The sequence below is a fragment of the Prionailurus viverrinus genome, chromosome B4 (genome assembly GCF_022837055.1).
Source record: "Prionailurus viverrinus isolate Anna chromosome B4, UM_Priviv_1.0, whole genome shotgun sequence".
NCBI classification, from domain to species: Eukaryota; Metazoa; Chordata; class Mammalia; order Carnivora; family Felidae; genus Prionailurus; species Prionailurus viverrinus.
The window spans coordinates 52,972,427-52,995,522 of NC_062567.1; the positions used below are offsets into that span (position 1 = coordinate 52,972,427).

Consider the following 23,096-nt stretch of genomic DNA (forward strand, 5'->3'; position numbering starts at 1 on the left):
CTCTCTCTCAAAAATAAATAAACATTAATATATATATATAATATATATGTATATTATATATATATATTGCAAATTCATTTGAAACAGGAACCACACAAGGACCACACGTGGTATTTGAATTACATTTTTTAACATTTTTGACTGTTAATTTTTAACATTTTTGACTCTCCCTTTTATATTCATGTCATTGACTTGTGGCTGAAATAAGATGGTTCTTCTGTAGAATGTCTTCTTTCCGGGTTTGTCTAATTGTTTCCTCTTTGTGCTATTTAACTGTTTCCCTTCCTCTCTCCTCCCACTAAACTAGAAATTAAACGTTAGAAACTTAGATTCAGGTTCAAGCTTTTTTGTGCGACTAGTTCACATGTTCTCTGTACTTCATAAAGTCTGGTTGTTTGGCTGTGTTGATTTTAAGACTAACAAGTGCATTCAAACAATGGCTATCTGATCCTTCGTTATAATCATCAACTTTTCTCTTCAAGATTTTGACATCCGTTAATGGTTACTGTTTGAATCGATTACTGCTTTGAACGTCACAAAATGGTGCATTTATAATGCTACTGCCCTACCTATAGTTGCATTTGAAATTCTATAAAACCAACTTACTCTCATCAACTACGCCCCCTTAGTAAACTTGAAATAGTATACAAAACAAGACGAATAAATGTTTAGCTCTTTCTCTCTTTGATAACATTTATCCAAAATTTGAGAAAACAAATTTAAGGCACACATCCTTCACTCAGCAGTTATGCTTCTAGAAATGTTTCCTGTATATAAACTTAGACAAGTGTGGAAAGAAATATGTACAAAGATTTTTACTGTAGGATTTTTTGGTAATATAAAAAATAAATTTATGAAAATAACCAACATATTTCTCAATAAGATATTGCCTAAATAAATTACCATATATTTGTACATAAGAATACAATGCAGCTATTAAAAAGTGTGCTTCTCTTAAGAAACTAAGAAAAGGAACTTCCTGAATTTAATTTACTATCTATTGCAAAGCCACAGCAGTCATCTGATTTCATAAAGGCACTTCACATAGACATCATCTACTATCCCATTTATTCTTTAAAATAGTATTAAAAGCCCTGGACAACATAAGAAAAAGAAATAAGAGATGTAAGAATTGGAAAGGAAAAGACAAAATAACCAATATTGGTGCAGAGAATGAGGGAGTTCAGCAAGTTTGCTCAGTACAAGATCAACATGTAAAAATCAACAACCTCTAAAGCAGCAGCAACCGACTAGAAATATGCCAGGAAATAGAATACCTTGAACAATAGCGATAAAACTACAAAATGTCTAGCAAATAATCTAACATATAATATATAGAATTTCACGAAATACTGAGTAGAGGAAAGGGCTGTGAATGAAAAACAAGAAAACAAAGGTACTGGTAAATATCAATGAAATCTGAAGTCAACATTTGGATGATGACATAGGTTTGGACTAGGCTCACCATACTGCTCACTGAAACTTCAGTTTCAGCCACAGATTCTAGCTGCTGCCCTATGTTCTGGAACAATGAATAGGGAAGGAGAATAAATTTCAGGTGACAAGGGCTCTTCATATATCTGCTCCCAGCTGGCTGAAGAAGGCTTTGTGTTCAAAATCTTGGCTCATCTCATGGAATGCCCATCTGCATTTCTGCCATGTGATGGATTTTGTGCTACAAGAGGCAAGTTTCACGAGTCATTAATTATACCAGATGGTGATGAAAGACTTAATAGACAACATAAATCTGCTGGAGAAACAAACATCAACAAATCACTTCAGGAAATAGCATCCATCCATATATTATTATGGACAACACTAGTTTTGCCACAGTGGGTATCAGACATCGAAGTTGGCTGGATAGTCATAAATTAAGTTATCCAGAAATCCAGATAGGAAATTCTTATTTTTACAAAATATAAAATCTCAGAATATCACTTCTAGCAGGAGAAACATATATTATGCCTCGATATTCAAACAGAAATATAACTCAGTGTGATACAGTCATCGTGCAGCTTGCTTGAAACCCTGTGAAAACAGAACATTGATTAGGAACATACTTGTTACAGGAGCAGGGACCTATTATCTGTGACAGGCTTGTTCTTTTGAATAGGAAATGGTGCTAATGTACAGTAATGAGGTCCAAGTTCTATGGTCAATCCCCTTGGGACAATTTTTTCTTTTTTGTTTTCAGGTTACATTGTATAATTTGCCCTTAAATAGGACAGAAAGGGGGTGGGAGGAGTAGGAATGGATAAATCTATCTCTATTACTGAAAAGACACTCAAATGACCTATTCTGCAGGTGGCAGATCAGAACCATCTTGAAAATGGAAGACAGCTGGAGCTCTGTTGGTTAACGGTCTGACTTAGGCCCAGGTCATGATCTTAAGGTTTGTGGGTTCAAGCCCCACATTGGGCTCCATGCTGACAGCTCAGAGCCTGGAGCCTGCTTTGGATTCTGTGTCTCCCTCTCTTCCTGCCCCTTCCCCACTTGCACTCTCAAACTCTCTCTCTCTCTCTGTCTCTCAAAAATAAATAAACATTAAAAACTTATTTAAGATTGATTTTAAAAAGAAGTAAATAATAAAACAAAATGAAAGACAGACATTCATTATGAACACAAATGGTACTTGTCACTCCTATCAGTGGTGGAAAATGTTAAATATTGTTTCAAGCAATGTAATCTGTTGTTTTACACTTGATATGAGATATAGTACTTTAATACCATATGGGATCTAGTAACAACTCAATTCACACTATTTTCCACAGAAAATTGTGTCTTCTTTTGAATTTTCCTAGTTCAGCATTAAACATTAAAAGAACTCACAATAGTAGCTCATGGAGAAGAAATATATTCTGATGATCTTGCTAGCTTTCCCTGGATATTACAAAACATCATACTGCTAGCTCTTTTCCATAACAGGCATTAGTACAATATTTTTAACACTTGACTTTCCCATTATGAGTAAAAGAAATAGCTATTAAAAACTTAATAATAGTAATGGTATACTTACTATTACTATTAGTATATAAACACTAGTATATTAAAAGTAATAGTATTTATTATGTTTAGCAATGGTTCATTAATTGAGACAGCTTGAAAATCTTTGTCAGTTTGTCATAATTGCCACTAATCAAATTTGTCATATGGATATGTTTAAATAAGAAAATTAACACTGAACCTTATAAAACTGAAACTTTGATACTTGAATTTTAGTCATAAATTTTGAGAAAAATAAAGTTACTTTAGAAAAAAATGAATACTTTCTTTAGTCTAAACATCTAGCCCCTGGTTTATTAGCTGTAGATAGAGAAAATGAAGCATAAGACAGAAGAAAATAAGGAATTACTGCTAATTTCTGGGATAAGCAAGGAAGGTTCTTCTCAGGGGACTCTATGTATCAGGCAGGATAGGCTAATTGCTACAGAAACCCAAGATCTCAGTGGCTTCAGCCACTAAAGGTTGGTTTCCTGCCCAGTTCTGCAGGGGCTCTGAATATCACTGCAAATTTTATTAGTCATGTCAAGACTCCCAACCATTCCTTACCAGGGCCATTCTCAGAGTCACACTTGCTATGGGCAACCTTGAAAAATGAGATAATGTCTTCTCCATGACAAAGCACAGTCTCGCTTCTGCTTCCTATCAACATGGTGAATTCCCCAAACTCAGTGTTCCTTTTCCGTAATGTAGCCCACCACATGTGAAGACATCTCTCACGTGTCCTGTGTTGCATGAACGGAACTTGGGAAGCAAGAATAGATACAAGCCAATATGAAAAACTGGCTACTAGTTTTGCAGGGAATAGAAAGTACTTTGTCTCTGACTCAGAAGTTTTGGGTCTTCTGCCAGGATCCAAGGAACAGTAATAAGTTTACTTGCTATCTTGCAAATAGAGTAAAATCCTAACACTTCACAATTCTTGACAGGTGGAGATTGGGGCTCTGTCTCATGCAGTCATTCAAGGGACCCAGGCATATTCCATCCAGTGGCTGTTCCAGCCAGAGTCCTTACCTAGATCTAGCTGACGGGTGAGGGAAAGACCAACATGGACTGCATAGGAAGTTTAGGGTACTGGCTTAAAAGTGGCCTATGTAATTTCCATCCACATTCCATTGACTAAAATGCAGTCATATGACCTCACCTTACTACTGGGAAGGCTGAGATATAATTTAAATGTAATTTAACTGTGTGCCCATGAGGAAAAAAAGAAACAGGGCTTGGGAAGGATATAGCAATGTCTTTGCCACAGACCATAATGCTGGTGTGATAATGGAAAATATGAAATTATTTTCTCAATGGCAGCTAGTGCCTGCACAAAATAAAATTAACAAATACATCTAGAGTAATGTTTTGTTGTGGAGGAATCAGCATTTCTGCAATACCATGAGATGAGGGCAAGAGTAAGAAGGAAGGTGTAGCATTCTCTATTTTTCTAGAAAATAAAGGAGGCCTACTTATCTTGATCTGAGGCCCTTATCCTATAAAGACTTGAAGCAAAGGTGGAATTAAACTTGCCAATTAAAGGTAACTTAGGCTCTCTTATTTTTTAAAAGCCTATTTTGGTTTACCTTCATTTATTTCAGGTAATTGCTCAGTCATTTATTGTCTCCCCTATCAGAGAGTATCTGAGTATAGAGGTGAAGAGAAAAGGATTCTGGGGTCTAGAGCTCTAGGCGAGGTCCAGCATTGTGCTCCTGGCCCTCCCTGAACTCTGTGAGGCCATTTCTCATCCTGCTTGGACACTGGGCATCTTCCTGGTATCTGCTGCTGAAACTCACAGAAGGGAACTTGTAGTCTTTTCTCTGTCCTGATCAGATCCTTGTGCTGGTCCCTCAGTGATTTGAACTTGGCCTTGGTAGAATAGAAGAGGAACTGACTCCCTCTACTCTGGTGAGAGCATCCCCTCAACCATTCCAATCTGTCACCTGGATGCACCTTGTTGGTTGTTCTTTTTCTTTGACGGGACCTGAAATCCCAGCCTGTGCCCAGGGAAATGAGGAGAAAGTCCATGTGCTCCCATTTACCTGAACCTTATCTGATTTTGTTTTAATGTTCCACCCTAGAACTTGACCTGGAATGGGGAAGAAGAAGTCACAGATCTGAACACGTCCCCTTCCTTCTTCCTTTCCACTTACTTCTTTTCCTGGATATCTCCCATTCTTCCCCATGTCAGCTGCAGCCTTCCCACATCACAGCTTGTATTCTCCCTCTTCCTGTGCTCCCTAGTACAATTTTAAGTTTAGACTTCAAGGAGTTTGGAAATAAAGGAATCCTCTTCTCTCTCAACAAATGTTTCCTCCCAAGAGCCTGCTTTTACAAGAGCTCTAAATGCATCCATGCAATAAATAGTGTGTTCTCTGAAGCCCTGAAACCCACTGGTTCACTAGGTGGAAAGTCCCAGAACATTATAATTTAGAGGAAAAGAAAATATATCACTTCACTGTTGCAAATGTATATCTGATACATTCTCACTCTTTAAGGAAAACTGCTAAAAATATTAATAATGTTTCCTTCCCACACATACCTCCAGTATAACTTGTAATGAATATTACCTTGTGGTATTTGGGGATGTCATAGCTTTCCGTTCTAGGACAATGTTAATATCTTGGATGACTTTCAAATCCATTATTACACAATCAAGTTCCAGTAATTACTTCTCTGGTCCTTTTTCTCATATGAGTGTTGAGTAGTATCCATTGTCTTAGAGCCACACTGGGACCTTCAATGTGGTTATTTTATGTTTAAAAAAAAAAAGAAGAAAGCCTTTGTCTTATTACAGTTTTAATTTGTTTGGGGCCCCTGGGTGGCTCAGTCAGTTGAGCATCTGACACTTTTTTCAACTCAGGTCATGGTCTCACAGTTAATGGGTTCAAGCCCCTTGTCAGGCTCTGTGCTGACAGCATGGAGGCTGCTTAATATTCTCTCTCCCTCTCTCTCTGTGCCTCCCCTGCTCTCTATCTCACTCTCTCTCAAAATAAATAAACAAAACTTAAAAAAATTAAATAAAAAAGAATTTTAAATTGTTTATGTCAGTATTACAATTAAAAGGGCAAGTTTTCTTGATTACCATTACAATTTTTCAATGAGATTTCTGAAACAAGCCTGCTCTTTGTGTTAAAAGTCTGTCTTTTAAGGTCAGAAAAACTAAGAACTGTCTTAAGTAGACAATTAGGAAATGTAATCATAGAGGTTTGCTATTCTAAACATTCTTCATGAAGAAATTGTTCTTTGTCAGAGTCGGCAGGGTGGTGACACTGGGTACATCACTGCATTGAAGTGTGTCCCTAGATTCAGGTCCATGTCTTAGGGGAACATGGAATAGGGCACTGGCATTTGGGCAACCTTGGGTCCAAACCCAGGTGTGGAGAGAAGGAAGAGATGAGGAGTCCTTTAAACTAGTAGTTATACTCAAGTCATGATCCTTGGGTCATGGGGTCGAGCCCTGTGTTGGGTTCTGAGCTGAGTGTGGAGCCTGCTTGGGATTCTCTCTCCCTTTTCCACTCTTTCTCACACTCTCCCTCTAAGAAAAACAACAACAACAACAAACCACCACCACCACCACCAGCACCACCACCACCACACACACACACACACAAACAAAAAAACACTAGTAGTTACAGATTCAAAAGCACATCCTGGCTATACCTCTGTCAGATGGACATTAGTTTAGCCACAAACTATGAGGAATATTTTGTACTTACATATCATGCAAACATTTTCTGACAATTACCTAATATCAATGTTCTGATACTTCAGTTTGTCTTTTTAAAAATAGAATAAGCTGCCTTGTGCATAGTAAGTTTCTTTTCACAGGAACTATTCAAACACAGGCAGTTGAGGTTTATAATTGAAATATGAAAATAGATTCCTTGATAAGTTACATTTGACAAGATCTGTGGTCCTGTGGAAACTCAGTCCAAAAGACCAAAGAGACAAAATCAGTCCTTTGAATTTGAGGATGAAAAATTATGTCATTCAAAAAAAAGCTTTGCTCTTAAGAATGGAAATATTTTTGAGGGGAGGAGCCAAGATGGCGGAACAGCATGGAAGTTTTTTGTGTGTCTCACGTCCATGAAATACATCCAGATCAACACTAAACCATCCTGCACACCTAGAAAACTGACTAGAGGATTAACACAATAATCTGCACAACCTGAACCACAGATTTCAAGAGGTACATGGCACAGAGAGGTAAACTTGGGGAGCAAGAAGCCACAGTGGTCAGGGAGGTGCTTTTGCAGGCAAAGAGAGGACAGAGACGGGGGTGGGGGGAGAGAATACGTGAACAGCACCCCTCCCCAAAAGCAGCTGGAGAGAAAGTGGAAAATTGGAAACAGCTGCAGGGGCTAAACTAAAAAGGGAGAAAGGAGAAAGGAGAAAGGAGAGGGTTTAAATTGCATTAAGACTAAACAAGGGGAGTGCAAAGTCTGCAACTCCACAGCTCGATACCTGGCAGTGCTCTGGTGGGACGGGTGAATCCCCAGGAACAGAGTGGGGTCCGGGAGGTTCTCGGGCCACACTGGGAAAAGCAGTTCCACTGCTGGAAGGACATTTGGTAGAGACTGTTGAAGCCACCTGGTCCCAGCAGACCCCAGAAAATGGCCACATTCACTGGTGCTGGAACAAGGTCATTAAGGGTGAAGACTGGTGCCAGATGTGTGTTGTGATTTTCTGTAATCCCTGAAATGCTGCTGCTATACTATCGCACGAACTTTTTCTGGGGCGGGCTGGCACCTGGCTGCAGTCTCGGGGCACTGGCAGCAGCAGGGTCCAGCAAGCATTCCTGGGTGCAGCCGACATTCGGCCATTGCTCATTCGGCCATTGTTCGGTAAGACTCTCCCACAGAGGGGAAGAACAGGTAAAAGCCGCAGTCCTTCAGAAGTAAGGGGATGGGGAAAACAGCCACATCTGAGACAAAACTTGGGAAAGAGCTACTGCCTGGGTCCTGGTCACAGAGAGTGAAAAAATGGGGAGTGGACGAAAGCTGAACACAGAGGACGGGTGCATGATTGCTGATCGGGGAGAACAGACTGGGTAGCTGGCTGGCATCATTTTCACCCCTCCTGCACATGCGTGCACACACCCATGACCACTGCAACACTCCACCCCAGTAGGCTAGCAGCTCCATCTAGTGGAGAATGGAGCTGCTACACTGAGCACCGCCCAATTGGGGCAACCTTGCTCTTCAAGAACACAAGTCTCACTGTCTGCTTAGTTTATGGACTAGAAAGCGCTTCATAGTCTGACTTCTAGGGGAAAACAAAGTAATTTCAGTCCTATTTCAATCTGTTAGCAGGTCCATCTATTCAATTTTCTTTCTTTTCTTTTTCTCTTTTTCACTTATTTTCTTTTTCTTGAATACAGAAAGAGAACATTTCATTTTTATTTTCAGTGTTTATTAAAAATATTTTCCTTTAATTTTTTACTATATTTTTTACTTTTGTGTAAATATTTTCAAAATCTACTTTACTTCCATCATTTTATTTTAGTCTACTTCAGTGTATTCACTTTTTCAAATTTTCAAACTATTTCCTTTTTTTTTCTTTTTTCTTTTTCATTTCTTTTCTTTGTCTTGAATGCAGAAAGAGAAAAACTTCATTTGCACTTTCAACTCTACTAAAAATATTTCTCTTTAATTTTTTACTATATTCTTTACTTTTGTGTAAAATTTTCAAGTTCTATTTTACTCCCATCATCTCATTTTAGTCTACTTCAGTGTATTCATTTTTTCAAATTCTCAAACGACTTCCTTTCCTCTTCCCCCTGTTTTTCTCTAATCTCTCGAACTACTTTCAACACCCAGACCAAAACACACCTAGGATCTAGCATCATTTATTCGATTTCTGTGTGTGTATGTGTTTAATTTTTAAATTTTAATATATTTTTAATTTTAATTTTTTTTAAATTTTAATTTTTCTACCTTCATAATTCCTTTTCTCCCTTCAGAATGACAAAACAAATGAATTCACCCCAAAAGAAAGAGCAGGTAGAAACGACAGCCAGGGACGTAACCAACACAGATACAAGCAAGATGTCTGAACCAGAATTTAGAATCACGATAATAAGAATACTAGCTGGAGTCGAAAATAGATTAGAATCCCTTTCTGCAGAGATAAAAGAAGTAAAAAATAGTCAGAATGACATAAAAAATGTTATAAATGAGCTGCAATCATAGACGGATGCCACGGCAGCAAGGATGGATGAGGCAGAATAGAGAATCAGCGATATAGAGGACAGACTTATAGAGAATATGAAGCAGAAAAAAAGAGGAACATTAGGACAAAAGAGCATGATTTAAGAACTAAAGAAATCAGTGACTCATTAAAAAGGAACAACATCAGAATCATGGGGGTCCCAGAAGAGGAAGAGAGAGAAATAGGGGTAGAAGTGTTATGTGAGCCAATCATAGCAGAAAACTTTCCTAATCTGGGGAAAGACACAGACATCAAAATCTAGGAAGCACAGAGGACCCCCATTAGATTCAACAAAAACCGACCATCAACAAGGCATATCATAGTCAAACTCACAAAATACTCAGGCAAGGAGAGAATCATGAAAGCAGCAAGGGAAAAAAGCCCCTATCCTACAAGGGAAGACAGATCAGGTTTGCAGCAGACCTATCCACAGAAATGTGGCAGGCCAGAAAGGAGTGGCAGGATATATTCAACGTGCTGAATCAGAAAAATATGCAGCCGAGAATTCTTTATCCAGCAAGGCTGTCATTCAAAATAGAAGCAGAGATAAAAAGTTTCCCAAACAAAAATTAAAGGAGTTTGTGACCACTAAACCATCCCTGAAAAATTTTAAGGGGACTCTCTGAGGGGACAAAAGATGAAAAAAAAAAAAAAGACCAAAAGCAACAAAGACTGGAAAGGACCAGAGAACACCACCAGAAACTCCAACTCTACAAACAACATAATGGCAATAAATTCATATCTTTCAGTACTCACTCTAAACGTCAATGGACTCAATGCTCCAATCAAAAGACATAGGGTGACAGAATGGATAAGAAAACAAGATCCATCTAAATGCTGTTTACAAGAGACCCATTTTAGACCTAAAGGCACCTTCAGATTGAAAATAAGGGGATGGAGAACCATCTATCATACTAATGGTCAACAAAAGAAAGCCAGAGTAGCCATACTTATATCAGAAAATCGAGACTTTAAAATAAAGACTATCCAAGACTACGTGGCAATGAGAAAGAATGAAATATGGCCCTTTGTAGCAACATGGATGGAACTGGAGAGTGTTATGCTAAGTGAAATAAGCCATACAGAGAAAGACAGATACTATATGTTTTCACTCTTATGTGGATCCTGAGAAACTTAACAGAAACGCATGGGAGAGGGGAAGGAAAAAAAAAAAAGAGGTTAGAGTGGAAGAGAGCCAAAGCATAAGAGACTCTTAAAAACTGAGAACAAACTGAGGGTTGATGGGGGGTGGGAGGGAGGGGGGTGGGTGATGGGTATTGAGGAGGGCACCTTTTGGGATGAGCACTGGGTGTTGTATGGAAACCAATTTGACAATAAACTTCATATATTGAAATAAATAAATAAATAAATAAGCCAAAAAATAAATAAATAAAATAAAATAAAATAAAATAAAGACTGTATCAAGAGATGAAGAAGGACATTATGTCATAATCAAGGGGTCTATCCACCAAGAAGACTTAACAATTGTAAACATTTATGCGACAAATGTGGTAACACCCAAATATATGTCAATTAATCACAAACATAAAGAAACTCATCGATAGTAATACCATAGTAGTAGGAGACTTCAATACCCCACTCACAACAATGGACAGATCATCTAAGCAAAAAATCAACAAGGAAACAATGGCTTTGAATGACACACTGGACCAGATGGACTTAACATATATTCAGAACATTTCATCCTAAAGCAGCAGAATATACATTCTTCTCCAGTGCACATGGAACATTCTCCAGAATAGACCATATACTAGGACACAAATCAGCCTAAGTAAGTATAAAAAGATTGAGATCATACTGTGCATATTTTCAGACCACAACACTATGAAACTCGAAACCAACCACAAGAAAAAATTTGGAAAGGGAACAAATACTTGGAGACTGAAGAACATCCTACTAAAAATGAATGGGCTAACCAAGAAATTAAAGAGGAAATTTAAAAAGTATATGGAAGCCACTGAAAATGATAACACCACAACCCAAAACCTCTGGGACGCAGCAAAGGCGGTCATAAGAGGAAAGTATATAGCAATCCAGAACTTCCTAAAGAAGGAAGAAAGATCTGATACACAACCTAATCTTACACCTCAAGGAGCTGGAAAAAGAACAGCAAATAACCCCAAACCAGCAGAAGATAGGAAATAATAAAGATTAAAGCAGAAATTAATGCTATCAAAACCAAAAAAACAGTAGAACAGATCAATGAAACCAGAAGCTCGTTCTTTGAAAGAATTAACAAAATTGATAAACCACTGGCCATTTTGATCAAAGAGAAAAAGGAAAGGACCCAAATAAATAAAATCAAGAATGAAAGAGAAGAGATCACAACCAACACAGCAGAAATAAAAACAATAATAAGAGAATATTATGAGCAATTATATGCCAATACAATGGGAAGTCTGGAAGAAATGGACAAATTCCCAGAAACATATATACTACCAAAACCAAAACAGGAAGAAATATAAAATTTGAACAGACCTATAACCAGTAAGGAAATCAAATTAGTAATACAAAATCTGCCAAAAACCAAGAGTCCAGGGCCAGATGGCTTTCCAGGGGAATTCTACGAAACATTTAAGGAAGAGTTAACACCTATTCTCTTGAAGCTGTTCCAAAAAATAGAAACGGAAGGAAAACTTCCAAACTCTTTCTATGAAGTCAGCATTACCTCGATTCCAAAACCAGACAGATACCCCACTAAAAAGGAGAACGATAGACTAATTTTCCTGATGAACGTGGATGCAAAAATCCTCAACAAGATATTAGCCAACCAGCTCCAACAATACATTAAAAAAAATATTCACCACAACCAAGTGGGATTCATACCTGAGATGCAGGGCTGGTTCAATATCTGCAAAACAATCAATGTGATTCATCACATCAACAAAAGAAAGGACAAGAACCATATGATCCTCTCAATAGATGCAAAGAAAGCATTTGACAAAATACAGCATCCTTTCTTGATAAAAACCCTCAAGAAAGTAGGGATAGAAGAGCATACCTCGAGATCATAAAAGCCATATATGAATGACCCAATGCTAATATCATCCTTAATGGGGAAAAACTGAGAGTTTTCCCCCTAAGGTCAGGAACAAGACAGGGATGTCCACTCTCACCACTGTTATTCAACATAGTATTAGAAGTCTTAGCTTCTGCAATCAGACAACACAAAGATATAAAAGGCATCAAAATCAGCCAGGAGGTAAAATTTTCACTCTTCACAGATGACATGATACTCTATATGGAAAACCCAAAAGATTCCACAAAAAAACTGCTGCTAGAACTGATTCATGAATTCAGCAAAGTTGCAGGATATAAAATCAATGCACAGAAATCAGTTGCATTCCTATACACCAACAATGAAGTGACAGAAGGAGAAATCAAGGAATCAATCCCATTTACAGTTGCACCAAAAACCGAATAAATCTAACCAAAGAGGTAAAAAATCTGTATACTGAAAACTATAGAAAGCTGATGAAAGCCCTTGAAGAAGACACAAAAAAAATGGAAAAAGATTCTGTGCTCCTGTAGGAAGAACAAATATTGTTATAATGTCAATACTATCCAAAGCAATCTATATATTCCATGCAATCTCTATCAAAAAACACCAGCATTCTTCACAGAGCTAGAACAAATAATCTTAAAATTTGTATGGAACCAGAAAAGACCCTGAATAGCCAAAGCAATCTTGAAAAAGAAAGCCAAAGCAGGAGGCATTACAATCCCAGACTTCAAGCTATACTACAAAGCTGTAATCATCAAGACAGTATGGTACTGGCACAAGAACAGACACTCAGATCAATGGAGCAGAATAGAGAACCCAGAAATGGACCCACAAACATATGGGCAACTAATCTTTGACAAAGCAGTAAAGAATATCCAATGGAATAAAGACAGTCTCTTCAGCAAGTAGTGCTGGGAAAACTGGCAGCGACATGCCAAAAAATGAACCTGGACCACCATTCACAAAATAAAATGGTGAATGGACACCATTCACAAAAACAAACTCAAAATGGATGAAAGACCTAAATGTAACACAGGAAGCCATCAAAATCCTAGAGGAGGAAGCAGGCAAAAACCTCTTTGATCTTGGCCGCAGCAACTTCTTACTCAACACGTCTCCGGAGGCAAGGGAAACAAAAGCAAAAATGAACTACTGGGACCTCATCAAAATAAAAAGCTTCTTCACAGAGAAGGAAACAATCAGCAAAACTCAAAGGCAACTGACAGAATGGGAGAAAATATTTGCAAACAACATATCAGATAAAGGGTTAGCATCCAAAATCTATAAAGAACTTATCAAACCCAACACCCAAAAATCAAATAATCCAGTGAAGAAATGGGCAAAAGACATGAATAGACACTTCTCCAAAGAAGACATCCAGATGGCCAACTGACACACAAGATAATGCTCAACATCATCAGGGAAATACAAATCAAAACCACAATGAGATACCACCTGACACCTGTCAGAATGGCTAACATTAACAACTCAGGCAACAACAGATGTTGGCGAGGATGCAGAGAAAGAGGATCTCTTTTGCATTCTTTGTGGGAATGCAAGCTGGTGCAGCCACTCTGGAAAATGGCATGGAGGTTCCTCAAAAAACTAAAAATAGAACTACCCCACAACCCAGCAATTGTACTACTAGCCATTTATCCAAGGGATACAGGTGTGCTGTTTCGAAGGGACACATGCACCCCCATGTTTATAGTAGCACTATCAACAATAGCCAAAGTATGGAAAGAACCCAAATGTCCATCGATGCATGAATGGATAAAGAAGAGGTGGCATATATACATGGATGTATATATGGACTAATGGAGTATTAGCTGGCAAACAAAAAGAATGAAATCTTGCCATTTGCAACTATGTGGATGGAACTGGAGGGTAATAAGCTAAGTGAAATTAGTCAGAGAAAGAAAAAAATCATATGACTTCACTCATATTAAGACTTTAAGAGACAAAACAGATGAACTTAAAGGAGGGAAACAAAAATAACATAAAAACAGGGAGGGGGACAAAACAGAAGAGACTCATAAATATGGAGAATAAACTGAGGGTTACTGGAGGGGTTGTGGGAGGGGGGATGGGCTAAATGGGTAAGGGGTACTAAGGAATCTACTTCTGAAATCATTGTTGCACTATATACTAACTAATTTGGATGTAAATTTTAAAAAATAGAAAATAAAATTTTAAAAAATGGAAATATATTCAATAATTGGGAAGTACTTTTATTGATTCACTTACACATTTTTCTACTTTATAACTTCCACAACACAATTATCAAACACCTCGGCTTTCACAAGGAGTATCAGCAAGACGTTACTTTACATGTAGTCAGTGAAAGACCATCAGATTTTTTCCCACATCTGCTGAGCATTCACAGTAATTTCTATTTTAGCAGCTTCCAATGATCTAACATGGAATAGAAGTCACTGCACATTTTTCTTCTGAAAAAATTATAAATATCCAAAATGTTGCTGATTCAGGAAAACTGCAGATGCCCTCAAACCTTCCTACATTTTTGCATATCCCTCGCCCAACTCCTAGTCCAGACACAGCCCCCCACCCCACTCACTACCTTGATGCCCTGCAGTGAGTAACACCAGTCATTTCTTGTTCTTGTTGCCTTGTGGTCTATAGTAGGCACCCCAGGGGAGAAGCACTTATTTGTTCTATACTTGCCTTTTCTGTCCTTTTCTTGTGACAAAAGAGGAAGCAATATAAAAGAATATTAAAATAAAAAAATAGGGGTGCCTGGGTGGCTCAGTTGGTTAAGCATCTGACTTTGGCTCAGGTCATGATCTTGCAGTTCATGGGTTAGGTTCTAGCCCCACGTCGGGTTCTGTGCTGACAGCCCAGAGTCTGGAGCCTGCTTTGGATTCTATGTCTCCCTTGCTCTCTGCCCCTACCCTGCTCATGCTTTGTCTCTGTCTCTCAAAAATAAATAAACATTAAAAAATATATTTAAAAAACCTTTTTAACGTTTATTCATTTCTTAAGAGACAGAGAGAGACAGCACGAGCAGGAGAGGGGCAGAGAGGGAGACACAGAATTGGAAGAAGGCTCCAGCCTCTGAGCTGTCAGCACAGAGCCTGATGCAAGGCTCAAACTCACAAACTGCAAGATCATGACCCAAGCCGAAGTCAGATGCTTAACAAACTGAGCCACCCAGGCACCCAACATTTAAAATTTTTTTAAATAAAAAACAGGAGCAGCTGTGGTCATTCATGTTGGTAAAATGGAGCCATAGAGCTTTGTTGCAATGGCATTATTGCAATGAACTCAGAGAGTTTAAATTGAAATGATAGTTTTTCTAAAACTAGCTATGTGACTTTGGGGAAAATAATTCATTTTTCTGTGTTTCATGGAGAACATGACACAAAAATTGAGGAGAGTAAAATCCTTCTCTCACAGTATTGTTGTGAAAATTAAAAAGTTAACAGATAGATGTAGGGGCGCCTGGGTGGTTCAGTTGGTTTAGTGACCAACTCTTGATCTTGGTTCATGTCATGGTCTCATGGTTTGTGGGATCAAGCCCTGTGGTCAGGCTCCACACTGAGCATAGAGCCTGCATGAGATTCTCTCTCCATCTCTTTCTCCCCTCCCCTGCATCAAAGTAAATAAATAAAATTTATTTAAAAAGTTAATAGATACAAAGCATTCAGAGTAGTGTCTATATATAACAAGCATAATATAAATGTCAGCTATTTTTGCTGTGGTTTTTTCAGGTAGGAAAAAAAGGACAACCAGCATGAAGCTGATGTCCTACCTTCTATTATGATTTCAGTGTATTTCTTGTGATTTGGTCTTCAGGAAAACTAGTGACTCACTCAATTCACCTCGAGGTACTCACGTTCCCTTTTCAATGATTGCATTTTCTTAGAGCTACCCATCAGCCAATTGAGGCAATTATTATATGACCCCTTAGCTTTCTTTACATTTACAGTTTGACATCCCTAAAACCCACCTCTTATATTTTCATAGTAAATGGAGGATTATAAAATTTATACCCTAAGGTTACAGCCCACAAATTTAACTCTAATAACACTGTATAAGCCAGGAACTGTCCAAATTAGTCAACAAATAATAACCAAGAATGTTAATGCTAATAGAATTAGTTTGACAACCCCAAGAAAATATTTAAAAAATATAATTTATATGTCTAAACTCCATGAAGAAATATTCTAAGAAATACTTAAATTTTCATACACTGGGAAGCTAATCCATGTGAAATACGATAATGCCCAATTAGGCAGGATTTTTTAAAACTGGCCATTTAGAGTTCCAAAATTCTTTTCTCTTTAGATAAACCCAGGTGTTAAATTTGGTCAGCATTTCCATTGTTCTAGGAAGAGACCTGGAGGCTCCATATCTCCCAGGTTTTCCACAGGAATGCTAACTGGCAGTGACAAGTAATAGCAGCTGAAAAACAAGTCTCCCAATGGACTGTGAGAGTCTTCAGTTCCTTCTTCCCCTGGCGCCTGCACAGAAGAATGGCCCCTTTGCACTAAGTGAGTCTCTAGGTTCTTACATATTTGACTGATGACCTGAGAACAATCCATGATGTCCTACCAATCTGAGCAAATGGGGTACTAAGCAATTACAATGAACATTGAAAGAGATAAATGTTATGAGAAAGCCATAGAAGCCAAGAGAAGACAGGGGTCTGAGCAAAGCAGAGTGGTAAACAGTGTCCAGAGCTGCTGAGACTAAACATTGCTCAAGATGCTTTTTAATCATCTCTTGGATCTATGGTTTAGGTCATCCACCTTGTAAGCACAGTTTCCTTGTAAGCACAGCACAGTGGAAAGGTAAAGGTGGAATCAGATTTCCACGGATGGAAGAATGAATAGCAAGTGAGGATGTAAAGAGAGCAAAATAGGGCACCTGGATGGCTCAGTCGGTTAAGCATCCAACTCTTGATTTCGGCTCTGGTCATGATCTCACAGTTTGTGATATCGATCCCTGCATTGGGCTGTGTGTTGAAAGTGTGGAGCCTGTTTGGGATTCTCTCTCCCTCTCTCTCTGCCTCTCTCCCACTCACGTTCTCTGTTTCTCTCTCAAAATAAATATTTTTTAAATAAAATTAAAATTAAAATTTTTTAAAAAGAGAGCAAAGTATATTACTTTCTCAAGAAGTTTGTTTGACGAAGGGAGGCCCAGTAGCTAAAGACCGACCTAGGGAAGAGGGGGAACAAGTTTATATGTTAAGAAGAAAAACAAATAGAGAGAAAGCTTGAAAATAAAAGGGATGGGCTAGAATTAGGGAGAGTTTTAGGAAGAAACTAATGGATGAGATTTACAATTCAGCAAAGGGACTGGCCAGAGAAAGAGGAGGGCTCCCCCCATCCTCTGGCAGAGTGGGGAGCAGTAGATAAAGTTTGAAAAAGCTATTGAGAGGAAGGGGAAAGGGAGCCAGTCAGAGACAGGATGAGGTCTACTATGTAATGCTCGTTGTCCAGCTCACATTGTTCCAACACCAGTTTGCAAGAAAATGGGAGACGGCTAGCCTGGTCCAGAGTTGGGATCTTGTCAGGTGGAGTGGCAAGAAAACAGATTTCAAATTTTCCTAGCCAGTCACACAATTGTGTAATTCCTAGAAATCAATGTCTTTTCTGTATGTGTGTGTATGTATACATAGTTAGGAATAGATCTCCTAGTAGTTCTCTTTCTCTGGTAGGTCCCTGACTGATACAGACATTAGTAGCTTATCCAAGGGCACACTGTTGGTAGGTGGTAGAGCCACTCTCCTGACGTGGGCAGTCTGGGCCTTGAACCAATGTTCTTACCCACCTCCCCACTCTGCCTCTCCTGTAATTTCCAGTCATTAGCGGTCTAATTAAATATTCAGAACTTGGCCCTGAGGGAAAAAAAACAAAGAGAAAGAAAGACAAATCACACCTGAATGAAGAGGAACACAGTATAAATGAGTTCATTGAGAGTAGGGATATGCAGAATAGGAAGAATAGCATTAGACCCTAGAGGAGAGATTTTGGGTTATGCCAGGAAATGAAAATGAAGAATGTGTATTTGCTTAGAAGAGGAGAAGAGCATTCTCGTGGAGTGTATGACACATGCAGAAACCCAAAGCAAGTCACGTAGAACATGGCTATGGCAAGCCTCCAAAATGAAAGTTAATGAGCAAAGAACATGAAATCTGTATTACATGTCAATTGCTGCATAACAAAGTGAGAGCTGGAATCAAGTGAAAACTCAGTCTCACACATGCCTGGCAATTATGCAGTGTCTTCACATTAGCTTTTTGAGCTTCTCCAAAACATGGTGGCCAGATCCCAAGGCTGAGTATTGAGAGGGAGAAAGAGAGACAGTCAGACAGACAGACAGAACTGACGTTCTTATGTGATGAAGCCTCAGAAGTCGGGTAATATCTCCTGTACTTCTTTACTCCTTTAATTCTATTTCCAATTTCAAGTGGAAAGCAACGGGGAAAGGCGAGGTGTGGAGAGCATGTGGAACATGAAATATTGCAATGTTAATTTTGGAAAATACAATATCCCACACAATAACTCATGGCAGATTAGTCCCAGTGTGAGCTGATCCATTATCTCTTTTAAATGCTTCCTGATAAAAACTTGGTGGGGGAGGGGGAAGGCTGTATCACTCTCCTGGTTGTTTACAGAACCTTCATTCAACATTCTTCAAAAAGCGGCCTAGCTTTTTTTTTTTAGTGCTTTTATTTATTTTTGAGACAGAGAGAGACAGAGCATGAGCAGAGGAGGGGCAGAGAGGGGGAGACACAGAATCTGAAGCAGGGTCCAGGCTCTGAACTGGCAGCACAGAGCCCGGCGTGGGGCCCGAACTCACGGACCACGAGATCATGACCTGAGCTGAAGTCTGACGCTTAACCAACTGAGCCACCCAGGCGCCCCATTGGCCTAGCTTTTAAATCAAACCATTTAACTTCACACCTCAACCTCAGAGACCTGTAACACATAAGCACTTCCTGTTGATGTTCTGTGATATCACTAGTGAAGGGGAGAAAGCTCCGAGCTGAGCAAGTGAGCACAGCAGTATGGCCAACACCCAGCTCCTCTGTAGACAGGACTTGGAGCCAGGAGGAAGCAGGTAAGGTAGTTCCCTTTTGACCTAGAAAATGACTTCCATTTATTGCAGAAGCATAAACAGAATCTGAACACATATGTTAATTATTTTTCCTATGGAGAGCACATGAGCCTGGGTTTCCACTCTCATCACCTGGTACCATGATGGCATCATCACCTTCATACAAATGAGGCTTAAAGACACAACAGGCTTTTCAATCCAAGGATGCATGACTTTTTGCTCTGGTCTGAGGCTGTTGTCTTATGATTCACAAGGTTTCCTTAAATGCAGTTTCTTCACCTTACATGAATTGAATCCTGGCTAGCTGCGTCCCTCCATCCTGCATCTGTGTACTTGGTCTTAACCTTGTTTCCAGGACTTTCTGTCTGACTCTCCTAACTGAAGTCACTGACTTTTTCATGTATTTCCTGGCAGCAATAAATGAACTTTTCCCATCGATTTTTGGATTAAATTATTTTTTCAATACCCCAACAAGCTGCATTGATTGAGTCAGGTTTTTTTTTTATTAATTATTTCTACCAACTACTTATGTCCTAATAATCTAATGAGTTTTTAGAGAACTGACAGAAAGAAACAGTTAGGAAGTTTCTGGAAACAAGATAGAAATCAAAGGAAATAAGTAAACGTACTTTGAAAACTATAAAACACCACTATTCAAATAATTACATACATATGTGCATGCAAACATATATATATATATACACACACACACACAGACACACACACACAAATGTATATATGAAACTTCTCTGTTTTTTGTAAACTTGTAAAAACATTTATTAAATACAATGAAACCTTGGATTGTGAGTAACTTGTTCTGCGAGTGTTCTGCAAGACGAGCAAACATTTCTAACAAATTTTAACTTGATAAATGAGCGATGTCTTAACAATACGAGTAGTAAGTGATGCCGAATGTCACATGATCACCACTGAACCAAAGGTTCTTGAAATTTGCTTTTGATATACAAGTGCTTTGGATTATAAGCATGTTTCTGGAACAATTATGCCCATAAACCAAGGTTTTACTGTACTTACTATGTAAGGGATGCAGTGATTGCAGGCACCTTCTGATAGTTGAAGTAGAGGAAGCCAGGAAACCTAGGAGAGAGTAGTAGGAACTAATTAGATAGGGTGGCAGGGGACAATTCATATAAAATTTTGCAGGATTTTAACTGCATTCTAAATTTAATGAGATGTCAGTATAGGGTGGTAGAACAAATGGAGAGAGCTTGACGAGGAGATCTGTATTCTAGATATTTCTAATACAATTGTACCTGATTTGTTATTATTTAAGTTTTCTCTGAATTTGTTCAGGACTCCCCAGGGTTTTTGAACACTTGTACTTGAGACTAGTTTTGAATATCTTTCCCTAAAAACTACACCAAATAATGAACTTACTGACAGAAGACTGGTCTGGGGTGACCTGAAAACCCCATCCAGGCATATAATTGGATATATTATGCTTTGGGAAACTTTCATATGTGGGGAGCAGGGCATGTAGCAAAAGTTCCCATCTAATCCCCTCGTAGGTATTGCCCACAACTGGTGAGTGGTGTCTTTCGTGTCCTCAACTGGGAAACACATCTCTTACCATCTCCATTTCAGGGCTGGCATCTGTACAAAATCAAAAGCAAGAAAGACTTACATTTTAACAGTTGATTCAGCATGTAGATCTCTTACTCATCCTCCATTTTACTTACTTATCATTCTCTAATAATGAATTGTGTCAAATTTTCCTAATTTGTTATTTTTCTATTTTTTAAACTTTGCCTTCACGGTTAAACACACACACACACACACACACACACACACACACCAAAAAAACCGTTGACTAGGAATGAAAGATTGTTCAAAATGCTCATAATATGTATTAGTATACATGTGTTTAAAAATGTGACAGGTAATTAGTTTTCCATAATGTAGGATTCTGGAAAGCTAGTTTACAATGAATAATGTATCTGGAAGAGCACAGCCATTAGTCTGAACCTCTAGGGCTTTTCAGTTTCAAAAGAGAAAATATATTCTGTATATAATTGCATGGCATTTTCAGTGCCTGCAGAAATACAAGTAACTAAGTACCTTTGATTATAATATTAACAAAAATTTGGCAAGGTACTTAGCAATTTTTAGTAAATGCAATACATTCATAACTAGCAGGATATTATAAGTATTCCTAAAGTGGTCTTTAAATATTAAAATGAACATCTTTCTAATCCTTCTTTGACTCTAATCTAGAAGTAGAAATTCAAATTTTGCTGAGAAGAGAAGATTCCCACACCAGCCTAAAGGATTAACATCATACCAAATATACGAAGGAGTCTGTAGGGGAAGTTTAAGAGAGCCTTTCTCTGTGTCATATAACCAAAATGGAATGTTTCCTGAGGCATCAAACTGTGATAAATTATCTGTTCCAGAATGCTTAAAAAAAATAAAATTATGCACTGATTTTAGTTAATAATGTACTCCATTGTTCTTCCTCAGTTCTCTGGGGTGTATCTCATAACCTAGGGAAAGAAACAGGCAGGAAGCAATTAATTACAATAGAGTCAGATACTTTCAGTAGTAGAAGAAACAAAGTAGAAACCAATCCTGATTTTCCTATTCTAGTTTCAGTCCTTTGACTGATGTGCAGGAGGTCACTGTATCCAAGATAGGGCTTCCTGAAACATAGTGAGATGTATAGTATGTGTAAGGCCATGGAGATGAATTGGTGTAAGTAGCCATGCTGGGTAGAGCCTATAGATATTTTTAGCTGGGTGGTATGCATATATACAGGTTATCTGGGGTTCATGAAGTTACCTCCCAGTTTGTAGGCATTGGCTTCTGGTTTATAAAAGAGCAATTCTGTATTTACAAAGTGGCAATTCAGTCACATCTGGAGTTAGGATTCTGAGGACTATGCACAGACAGATCTTATTTAACAACCAAGATTTTTTAACTTCTGCCCATTGGATCACCTGCAGCTAGGCCAGGTACCCCCATGTTGGATAGAGAGTTTCCCATGGCTGCAACAAGAGGCATGGTCACTGGCCCCTCCAAGTACTTTGTAACCTTGGCAATGAATTCAGAGGCCATCCCTTCTCTACATCCTGGGAACTGAGCTATATAGAGGTTAGGCATACATTTCTTCCTGTGTGTAAATCCTCTCACTGATTAGCTCCTTTCTCTCTGATGACGGTGCTCTGTGTACTATATACTAACCACCTACAACCAGGGAGAGAGAAAGGGGCCAGCCTAACGTGGCAAAAATCCTCAGGCTTCACATAACACATCTTCTGATCTGTGGTCTGGCACCTCTTATTAATTATCTGAAAGAACAGCTGAGTGGAGGGAGTCTTACTGTTTGCCCTAGAACCTTGAACCCTTGAAGAGTAGGTTGATCAGAGTTTTGGTTTTTGTTTATTTTTTAAATTGTTCAAAATAAGGCTCAAGGAAAAACTGGCTTGCTCAAGAACACGGAGAGTTGACAACAGTCATTTATTCAAGTATTCAAAAATTATTTATTGAGGGGCGCCTGGGTGGCTCAGTTGGTTAAGTGTCCAACTTTGGCTCAGGTCATGATCTGGTGGTTCGTGAGTTCAAGCCCCACGTCGGTTCTGGGCTGACAGCTCAGAGCCTGGAGCCTGCTTCAGATTCTGTGTCTCCCTTTCATTCTGCCCCTCTCCAGCTTGTGCTCTGTATCTCTCTCTCTCAAAAATAAATAAACATTAAAGAAAAAGAAATATTCAAAACATTGAGTACCCCCAACCCTATTTTTGAAACTTTAAGATGTATATTTTTTTCACAT

The 23,096-nt window shown here is 38.6% G+C and overlaps 1 long non-coding RNA gene across 2 annotated transcripts; it reads right to left on the minus strand.

Annotated features, from left to right (window-relative positions):
- Positions 1–678: 678 nt before the first annotated feature.
- Positions 679–22,884, minus strand: LOC125169465 (uncharacterized). Of its 2 annotated transcripts, none has more exons than XR_007153688.1 (4): positions 20,708–22,884; positions 20,345–20,407; positions 5,556–5,722; positions 679–1,675 (listed from the first exon to the last, which is right to left on the minus strand). It is a non-coding gene; the product is annotated as an uncharacterized LOC125169465 (long non-coding RNA). The 2 variants fall into 2 exon arrangements; XR_007153689.1 differs by lacking the exon at positions 679–1,675 and adding an exon at positions 3,585–3,744.
- Positions 22,885–23,096: the final 212 nt, after the last annotated feature.